This window comes from Haemaphysalis longicornis, unplaced genomic scaffold (assembly GCF_048455015.1).
Source record: "Haemaphysalis longicornis isolate Haplotype H1 unplaced genomic scaffold, Haemaphysalis longicornis Haplotype H1 scaffold_4, whole genome shotgun sequence".
In the NCBI taxonomy this organism is placed as follows: Eukaryota; Metazoa; Arthropoda; class Arachnida; order Ixodida; family Ixodidae; genus Haemaphysalis; species Haemaphysalis longicornis.
Window position 1 is genome coordinate 95,439,189 of NW_027526361.1, and position 8,454 is coordinate 95,447,642.

The window sequence follows — 8,454 nt, forward strand, 5'->3', positions numbered from 1 at the left end:
CGGTAACGTGCCCATGACTGGTGCCAGGTCAGTGCCATACCATGTGGTGATGCGTCGCAGCTGAGGCACGCTGACTTGGCAGGGGTGAATTACACAAGAACTGGAGCCGAGGCCACCAGATGCTTCCAGGCTGTGAATATATCTTGCTGGTCCTGTCCCCACTCCCACTCCTTCCCATCACAAAGAATCAGAGCAAAAAGCAGAGGTTACCGCGTACCAAGAACGAGGATGGAAAAGCTGCGATAGACAGGTTTACCTGCGCCATCAAGCTCCGAACCACCCCTTTTGCACCAAACTTGTTTATCAGTGCTGTCTTGCACCGCAGCGCCCGAATTGAGCTGCGAGATACTACTGCCATGATGCCCCGTGCCTAAAAGCTTCGCTGAAAAATCATGTTTTCGATTTCCAGGCAGTTATCGTTCCGATTTCATCAAGACTATGAGTGGTTATGAAAGTTGGCTTTTGGGCCACCAGCATGGCCGGCACTATGCACCTTCTCAGCCTTCACTTTGGATTTATTTGTGTCGCATTTTCACGGTTTTGTTTTCTGCTGCCGGCCGCTGCGCTACAATCAATAAAAAATCTCCAAAAGTAAGTGAAGTATTATTTCTGAAGTGAAGTATGAAGTGAAGAACGGTGTCTTATTGCAAACAAAATAATATTCGCATAAAAGGTAGTATACTCGAACTGATGTTCAATTTATAAAAGCCTTTATATAAAAAAAGGCGATCTTGTACGCGGAAGAACATGGCAACTTGGCGGCGCAAAGGGAGTTCAGACAAGTCAGAGATAAGTGTGCACTATTCCCAAAGCCAAAAGCAATGCCTCGCATCATATAGCAATTTGAAGAAAACGTCATTTAATGGGCGGATTTCAGCACATCTTGAACTTGAGTGTAAGGTTGCTGTGTTTGTCCGGGAGCTGCGCGCCAGATTGCTATCGGTGACAACCGAGTGTATCCGGGTCAAAGCCGTTGAGCTGGCATGTGCCTCTGGTCTGTTGAGGGAGCAGTTTAAGGGCTCACCATTGTGGGTTCGACGCTTCACGAAGCAAAAGGGCTCTGCACTACGACAGTAGACCTCCATTTGCCAAAAACTGCTGGAGGAATTCAAGCATAAGCTCCTAGAATTTCACAGGTATGTCACCGACCTGTGTGAAAAACATAGCTACATGATGGGAGAGATCTGCGATGCTGACGAGGCCCCCTTTGCTTCGATATGCCGTTGAACACCACTGTTGCCAAAAAGGGCGAAGCTGCTGACCACGGGCAATGGCGACTCAAGCTTTACGGTTATGCTGATGGCAGGAAGGTCCCCCCTTTCATCCTATTCAAGAGAAAGTCTTTACCCAAGGAGAACTTCCCTCATGATGTGATTGTCCAGTGCAACGAAAAGGGCTTCATGATTGAATTGATGTTGGAATGGATCTGACTTGTTTGGAATCGGCGACCTGGTGTGCTTCTCCAGTCGCCAAACATGCTGGTCCTCGATTCATTACGGGGCCACGTCACAGCCAACATTAAGCGGGCCCTATGCGATGGCAAAACTGGCTTCGTGGCTATCCCCGGTGGCCTGCCTTCACTTGTGCAGCCGCTGGACGTGATACTAAACAAGCCATTCAAGGATTGCCTAATGAGTGGATGATGGTCAAAAACTCAAGGGCCCCCGTTGGCCGGCTGCAATGACCGCCGCTTTCAACAGTTTGCGGTTGGGTGCCATCGGCATGGAAGTTGCTCTCCAAGGAAATGGTTTTTCAATCATTTAGAAAGTGCTGCATAAGCAACACGATGGATGGCACGAAGACAATGCATTGTGGGACGTGGGGAGTGACAAGCACTTGTTGTGGAGCTGAAGTTCCGAGGAATCTGAATAACGCCTTGCCACTTTTCACTCCAGCAGCAATTCTGATGAATATGAAAATAAAAAGTGGTCTTCTCAAACCGTTACGCATTTGTATTGTGAAATTAAAAAAGAACTACCGTATTTTCAGGTGTATAAGTCGCGGTTTTTTTCTGAAATTTTCGTTGGTGCGTCTTATCCACCGGTGCGACTTATGTATGGAATAAATGTGATTCGCGGCGGCCGCGCGTGGCCAGCGCACGTTGAGACACACCTCTACGGTGTAAATCAATCCCAAGTCGACCGGTATGGCATATTACTTCAACGGACGTGGAGCTCATCGCTATTCGTGCTTCTCTGGATTACTTCATGTACGATTACCATCTCCCCATTCCCCCCAACCTTCGCATCCTAACGGACTCATATGAAGCTATCCAAGAGCTTTGTCATCCCAGGTCTAGCCACCCTTCTGTCCATCACATTATTCATCAAATCAATGCGCTCCAAGCATCAGGCTGCCAAGTCCGAATGGACTTGACCCCCGGTCATGAACCAGCCGCTCCTGGGAACCAATCAGCTAACGTGGCTGCACAGGAGGCCCTTCTCACAATAGCCTCCGATGGACCCTCGGCGCCGCCCTTCTCGGACCACCCCTGGCCTAGCTGCTCTGACGATGACCCCACTCTCGCTAAAACCATCAGGCTCCGTAGGTTCAGGCAACTGAAACAAAAATGCCTCAAGGCACTGCCCCCTTCAGGCCACCTCTTCCACTTCCCCACCCTGACCCGAGCACAAGAAAATGTTTTAAACAAGTTCCTGACCAACACCTGTACGGCACAAGAGACCATTCGAAAATGGTATTATCCACATCACGCCCCCTGGAGTCCCTACTGCCACCACTCCATCGCCGCCAATGTCCACCACCTCATCTGGCACTGCCCCAAGTTGTTTCGCTTTCGTCCATTCACTCCCCCTCACCACGACACCTTAACTTACATCGACCCAACATCCCTTATGGAATAAATCTGATTCGCGGCGGCCGCGCGTGGCCAGCGCACGTTGAGACACAGCTCTACGGTGTAAATCAATCCCATGACGACCGGTACGGCATTTCTCATGGCCCCTATGTCGCTTCGGGACATTGCACCAAAGAATTTTCAGCTTTTTCTAGTCAAAAAGAATGATAATGGCCTGCGACAACCACGCGCCACTTTAGGCCATGCGCAGTAACTACAGTTCAGAATAAATTCAAAGTAACATCAAACTGGGTTGCAAAAACAAAATGCAGCTCATGAATTATTACAGACACTTACTCTGAAGGAGGTAAACGTGCTGCTAATTTTTAAAATGACAGCTTGGAGATAAGTTTTGATTTTCGTGCGACTTCCCGTCGCGTCACTTCCATCCGCCATGACACCTTTATTGTGCTGATTTACGACAGCACACAAGAGACGCCCAACGTTTGGAGAGGTGGCCAAATGGGTCTCTTGGGACTCCATTTCTGCAAAAACAGTTGTAGCCGGGTTGATAAAGGACGGAGTAATCCGGTCCGCGAGTGGTAACGATGTTGGCGAAGATGACAGAGTCTGAGGATGGCAGTGATGCACCGGTGGAACTCCCACTGAAGATACTGAATTATTTGTTAGCGAGTCTGAGGAAAAAGATTTCGATGTTTTTGCCTAAACGCAGTCCGTAAGTACATGTCATCTGTGTGTATCCATAAACCACTTTTGAGAAGTAGTTATGTCCAGACTTTGGATGTTATATGCACGTGTCTAGCCCTGCTTACAGGGGGATGCATTACTAGGCGGCGGCCGCCACAACCATGCACTTTCACCACACTTTCTAACGATCTGATTCTCTATGAGTTTACCTAATTAACAAGTGCATCTTATACAACGGTGCGACTTATATACGTTTTTTTTTGCAACAACTCATTTTGAAGGGGGTGCGACTTATAACCGGAAAATACGGTAAACATTTTAGTTTCAAATTTTTCACTGAGTGTGCTTTTGTGCGATTGAAACTTTTTTTTCCATTTTTACCATTTTCAAGTTAAGGGGTCGACCTACACTCAAGTCCGACCTATATTGTGGTATCTACGGGGCTTTTCTGCGAAGTTGTGTGCTGTTGAAAGTTTTCGTTTGCAAGACCAAAGAAATTGTGCTTACATGGTACTGAATGACCACGTGTGAAAAAAGATGCGTGCCGTGCTTAACAATGAATGCCTGTATTCCAACATACATCAGCCCCAATCAGTCCTTTCTTCGATGCTAAGACCCGCGCGAAGGTACTATTATAAGCAATATGAAAGGGAACACAGGAAAGTGTGCCAAACAGCCTCGAAACAGACTCGGAGTGATACGCGAATGGCGCTGTGGAAAACAGAGGGGGAACGGAGGGCGCTCTTCCACTAACTGTTGGCACTCCCACCACGCTGGGGTTTCTAAAAAGCAGCAACTTACTTCATTTCACCGATGACTTAGTATCGTCCGAAAGCCGATAAGACGCACGGCGGGAATGGGAACAGTTGTTAGAACAGCGTCTCCCTTTCCACTTTGTTTCCGACGGCGGCCGCTGCGTATCACTCATAGCTTGGTCTGAGTGTGTTTTCCACGCGTTCCTGTGTTCCCTTTGGTATTGCTCATAATAGTACATAAATACCATCTGAATATGCCAGGTTGCGTGGGGACAACTTCATGCGGGCTGCTCTTGGACGTGACTGTGTTTTGACTTTCCTTGGTCATGACAGCAGGCTTACTTCCCTACTATCTGTGGCGTTTGAAAAAAGTAGCCAGCCTATAACTGAATGGCTATTGTATTCATTGTTCAGGTTTTAAACATTAGGGTCAATAATCAGACCAGAATTGTCATGGTGCAAAATGACCTGCATCCGTACTTCATCGTACTGCATGCTTTGCAGTTGAGAAGCAGTGCATAGGGAGGTGACAGCTTTTTTCTTTCCTGGTACTCTCTGCCATCTAAGGCTGTTGGATAGCCTAATAGCTGGCCGTGTTATCTACACTGAATTTGAATACCGCCGAGATTCTCAGTCTAGCGAAACTAGCAGAGCAGCCATGCCGGCCTCAGTTACGTCAACCCTGTTGTTTTTATTGTCTTTCAAACTGTCTTTAATTATTTGATAGGGTGCTCGTATGTGGAAGTAGGGCAAAGAAGCTGAGGCAGGAACAGCCTCAACGAGGTGACTCGAACTTGCTTAGGAAGGGCTGGTCACAAACTACTACTCGCATGGTGGGTGATGTTTTTTGGGACACCAGCAATGTGGCCAGAAGTCGCTAGGAATATTGAAATTTTTAGGTAAGCATGAATGTAGCAGTGTTTACTAAAAAGCCTGCTACGATGGTGGTTCTTTCAGTGTTAAAGCACTGCATTGGTCATTCCTGAACAAGCTCTGGTTCCAAAGTTTCTGAAGTGTTCTGAGCAACAGGGTGCCAAGCCAGCAAGAAAGGGGAGGGCTTGTCTACTTTGCTGGGCAGTGCCCAGGTGCATCAGGCCTGTGCAGAGCGGCTCACGTGGAGCCAGCGGAGACGCTCTCTCCTCTTTCGGGTTTGTTCTTCTTTCCCCTTCTACTTTGCTACTGGTGCACTGCCACCGCGTTTGCAGCAGGAAAGGCTCTCAGTTTTTCTCCTCTCTCCCCGTTCCAGGCCCTTCCCCCTCTTCTCCCTCCAGCCAATCCCTCCCCGTGGCAGGCCCTTCCTCTTCTACCTCCGTCCCCTCCCTCCCCGTTGCAGGCCCTTCCTCCTCTTTTTCCTCCGTTGGTTGCAGTATGCAGCAGCACAGCCCCATGCAAGATCGACAGCAGCTGCACTGCCAACAGTGCACCTACGTGGCATCATCTCTGAGCGACTGGAAGAAGCACCAGTGCATGCATACGGGCGAGCCCTTCCACCAGTGCAGCCACTGCAGCAAGGCCTTTCTGCGCAAGCGCAGCCTTGTCACCCACATGTGCATCCACACGGGTGAGCGCCCCCACCAGTGCAGCCAGTGCGGCAAGGCCTTCCTGTGCAAGAGCAGCCTTGTCCAACATTCGCGCACCCACACGGGTGAGCGCCCCTACCAGTGCAGCCAGTGCGGCAAGGCCTACCTGTACAGCAGCAGCCTTGTCAAACATTCGCGCGCCCACACAGGTGAGCGCCCCCACCAGTGCAGCTACTGTGACAAGGCCTTTGCGGGAAAGAGCCAACTAGTTGCCCACCTGCGCATCCACGGGTGAGCGCCCCTTCCGCTGCCACCTGTGCCCCAGGTCCTTCCCTCAGAAGTGTGGCCTGGACGGCCACGTGCGCACTCACACGCGCGAGAGGCCCTTCCGGTGCCACTTCTGCCCTGAGGCCTTCTGTCATCGCCCCCAGCGGAAGAAACATGAGGAGAAGGAGCACAGCCACTGTGACACTACCCCAGTGTTATTGGAAGAGAGCAAGATGTCTGTGGCAATTGATACGACACAAGCAATGTACCCGGCATGCCAAGAGTCTGTTAATTTTAACGTGGAATGAAACCTGGCTCCGAGCAAAAATTTCCTGATTCATTGTTGCATCCTGACCTCACCAGCTGGGCGACAATTTGCCCCTAGCATGGAAAGTGGGCTTGTGGTTACGACCTGTGGCAGGCTATGGCACCTTGTGTTGGTCGTAGTGTGGGCTGGACCACTAACTTATAGAGTGCCTGCCTGAATGTGAGCTCCAGCTCTGCAGGCCAATACGAGAGCCGCAGCCGTCTTGAAAAGGGGGAATCGCGAAATGTTACCATTTATGCGTGTGAAAATGCATGCACTGAGTGTGCGTCTGTTCAGTGATATCCCACTGCAACTGTGTTCTCGTCTGCAAAGAACAGTTGATTTCCAGTGCTTGTCTTGTGTGCTCCTTGTGCAGGTAATTTTATGGTGCAGTGAGAAACGAGAGCGAAACTGATGCCAGTTGATGTTTGCAAAATATTTTGAAGAAATGAGCGCAAATATAATGAAAGAAGAAACAGTGGGCAGCTGTCACGGAGCACAGCCCCCCACTCCCCCCACGGAGCATGGCCCCCACTCCCTGTTTTCAGAGTGGTTTACTTCACTTTACTTTATGCATACTTGTCTTTGAAGCACGAAGCTGTCTAGCGCGAGGCGTAACAAGTGTCCTGGTGTTCTGTTTTAGTACCCCTTACGTTCTAGCGGGAGGCATAAACAAGCTTCCTGGTGTTTTAGTGCCATGACTACATGAGACAAACGACAATTACTTCGACGACTGCCAAGACTCCCATCCCAGAACAGAGGCCCTCGCTATGCATGTAGCGAATCAGAATAGGAAATGGGGGGCTCGTTGAAATAAGAGAGAAATAAGGGCTGGCAGTCAAGAAAACCTCGGAAAGGAAAGGGGAGGATGTGGTGGGTCATTGAACCAGATAAAGAATTTGGAAACAAAGAAAGAAAGTGGAGAAAGTGGCCTCTGTTCTTGCAGTCTTGGTTCCATAGGGAGCTTAAGAGGGTTCAACGCTGGTCGACCACTCTCGAAATGTTGTAGACACTCGAGACACGGCCCGGGGGTTAAAAAGAAGGTCCCCGTCACCCCGAGTAGTCCGAGTGGCGCTGGCTACCACCCCTAAGCGCAGGAAACAAAAATACCTTAACATAAATACCCCAGAAAGTGGAGGGGAAAACAGCCCCGCCGGTAGCGTAGTGGTCATCGCACCAGGCCAGTATTCTGGAGGTCGTGGGTTCAGATCCCACCCGGCGGGCATTCTTTCTCCACTTTCTTTCTTTCTTTCCAAATTCTTTATCTGTTTCAATGACCCACCACATCCTCCCCTTTGGTTTCTGAGGTTTTCTTGACTGCCAACCCTTATTTCAACGAGCCCCTCATTTCCTATTTTGATTCGCTATATATATACATCTGTGTCGCATGTACGTCCAGCTTTTCACTCCAGTGTCACGCTTGGTCGTGTTCTGGTGACCCCATGTACACAGGCAGTTGAAGTATTCCATTCCGTTATTCCGATCAATTCTAAACATTTCTCAAATGTTTCTTAGGCCATCGCTGTGCTCCTGCCGAGGAGGCTGACTTGGACTTGGACCGACGAAACGAAAAACTGTTTTGAATGCCCAAGCATGCGGTGTGCCCGCTTACACCGGACACCCAAACCCCATCAAACCGGCCGGAAGCTTCCTTCAGAAGCGACAAGTGTCGTTTCAAATGTCGAAAAAAGCAGCTGTCCGGCTAGGCCGACGTATAAACGCTGGGCTAAGCGTTACTCAGGCCTTCATCTCATGCCAACTGGCGATTACGTCGAGCTCATATTTTCTCTCGCCGCAACCTAGCGTGAAACATACTCACTTTCCAGCACCCGTCTCGAGTAGTCATGGCCGAGGTGAGGAGCAGCCACGTTCGGAATATGTCGGATAACCACCTGCAGTAAGTACCCTAACCTTTCAAGGGTGATAAGGTTCGAACTAAGTGTGGGCACGATTTAGCGATAGCAACATCTGCACGCAAAGATCGGATTAGAAGCTCAGGCGGGTGGGTCTCTTAACCACCATTTTTTACTGAATCTATTGCCTTTTGCCATTTCCTGTTGGGGCTATTGCTTGCAGACGCTAGGGTGTTCACCACATGTTATT

At 49.6% G+C, this 8,454-nt stretch overlaps 1 non-coding gene and 1 pseudogene across 2 annotated transcripts in view; both read left to right on the forward strand.

Moving 5' to 3' along the window:
• LOC144179851 (uncharacterized) overlaps window positions 1-6,859 on the forward strand; it is a 51,387-nt pseudogene extending 44,528 nt beyond the window's left edge. Inside the window, exon 9 of the transcript XR_013324334.1 lies at window positions 5,504-6,859. The product of XR_013324334.1 is annotated as an uncharacterized LOC144179851 (transcript). The remainder of the gene's footprint in view (window positions 1-5,503) is intronic.
• A 642-nt stretch (window positions 6,860-7,501) lies between these two features.
• Window positions 7,502-7,574, forward strand: Trnat-agu (transfer RNA threonine (anticodon AGU)). The gene has a single exon. It is a non-coding gene; the product is annotated as a tRNA-Thr (tRNA).
• The last annotated feature ends 880 nt before the right edge of the window (window positions 7,575-8,454 follow it).